This window comes from Phaethon lepturus, unplaced genomic scaffold (genome assembly GCF_000687285.1).
Source record: "Phaethon lepturus isolate BGI_N335 unplaced genomic scaffold, ASM68728v1 scaffold9077, whole genome shotgun sequence".
Lineage (NCBI taxonomy): Eukaryota > Metazoa > Chordata > Aves > Phaethontiformes > Phaethontidae > Phaethon > Phaethon lepturus.
This window is the reverse complement of record NW_010554028.1, coordinates 1-1,859: the sequence shown is the minus strand read 5'-3', so window position 1 is coordinate 1,859 and position 1,859 is coordinate 1.

Here is a 1,859-nt window from a genome sequence, read left to right as displayed (position 1 = left end):
AAGAGTATTTTCCTTTCTCTCTCTCACAGTGAGGAGCTGCTTTACACCTCTAACTCCTGTCTAGGAAGCATGTATCAAGATACAGCTGCTGCATCCCCGATGGTCCCAGGTGGTTCCTGTGATGGGATGCTTTATCCTGCGTCTGCTTCCAAAGGAGCGCCTGGATGGAGATCACCAAGGTGCAAATACCACAGCATCACGCAGGGGCAGACCCCAAGGAAGGTGCAGTGGTATAGTTGACTGTGTGTCCCTGAGGACAGCTGCAAGAACCCACGCTCTCTCCTTGCCACAAACAGCCCTCCTGAAGGTCTGTCTTGGCTTGGTGCCTCCAAGGGACAAGTGTTTGCTGCGAGCCTGGGCTGGGAGTGGGGAGCACGAAACACCCACGTCTAAGGAGCTTCTCATGCCATACATGAGCTCTCCTCTCTCACACTTTTTTCAGAAGCGCTCAGAGTAGCAGTAACAGTTTGGGAAGCCTCAATTAGAAGGGCTGCAAGGAGGCAGTCTGTGTCTTTTTCATTAACTGGAAGCTTGGTGGGGTTGGTGTGGTAGAGCACAAATGAGGCAGAAGTTATCCAGTGCTGACAGAGAAGGTGAGCTTGGACCTGCGGTGTCCAGTGGAGGAAAGGGAAAACACACCGGGAGTTTAGCTCATGAGAGGAGCCATGGGATGGGGAAACTGGAGGAGTCTGGCCTGGGGAATAAAGAGAAATCAGACAGGGTTTCATGGCACAAAGGAAAGGCTTAGATCAGTGTGAAGGGAACTGGTCTGCTGATTTGTTCGGCTCTCCTCATTTCAGGAATGGTTTTTTCTGAGCTTGTCAGGAAAATGTGTCTTTTGAAGTCTTTTCCAGGTGATGGGCCTCTAACCCTGGAGTTCTGCTATGTTAAAATTCTGTCTGTCAATCCAACTCTCTGATTTTTTGCTCCAGAAAACTCAGAAGTGCTGGTCTTTCACTGACACCTGTGGATACAAGGCAGAATTGCACACAGGCTCTCATACTCTGGAGGGCAGGAATTTCAGCTCCCGAACTTGCTGGATGAGAGTATCCTGCCTCACAAAGACTTTTGCCAGAGGAGGACTCAGTTCTTCACAAGGTTCGTGATACTGCAGTGATGAAGGCAAAGTGGCGTGTGTTAACCTGCAAGATTGACGTTTGTCAGTCTTTCACTCTTTCACAAGGGAGAATTCTCTGTGCCAAGTTTTTCAGGGCTTTTGCTTTTTCCAGGTGCACACCTAGCCATGTGCCCTGCAAGAGCAACAGCAGGGCAAAGCAGTGTGCCTTCTAGTTGAAGTAGAAGGCATGAGGCATCACTGCCCATAAACAAGCTGTCTTTGGCCTACCTGTGGCTGTGCCTGCTGAGCAGGACGGAGGGACGGGAAGAGGGGACAGCGCCTGGTTCCCACTCTGCATTGTCACCCTGGGTACCAGTGCTGCCAACACAGCTATAACACTGCTAACGCCCTGCCCTAGGCCCCCTTAGGCTAACACAGGCTCACACTCTAGCACAGGCTGAGGGACAGACTTCATCGTGTCCCACTGTCTGCAGCATAAACTTCTAAATGTTTGTTTTGCTGGTACTTACGGGTGTGGAAAGCCTTTTGCCAATACGCAGGATTTCTAAGAAAGTTACTGGCTTGTTGAACGGAAACTACTGTTTGTATCAAGACTTTGATATGGAACTAGGATAAGTTGACCTCAAACTAGGATGATTTCAGTGCCAAATATATATATTTTGATAAGGCCTATCATGCACTGCCATGTGCATGGAGAAGCTAACAGGACTTAGTGTATAGATGGCATAACAGGATCATTACCATATAGCCACCACATCTGTGGACAAGGGAAGAGCTACAG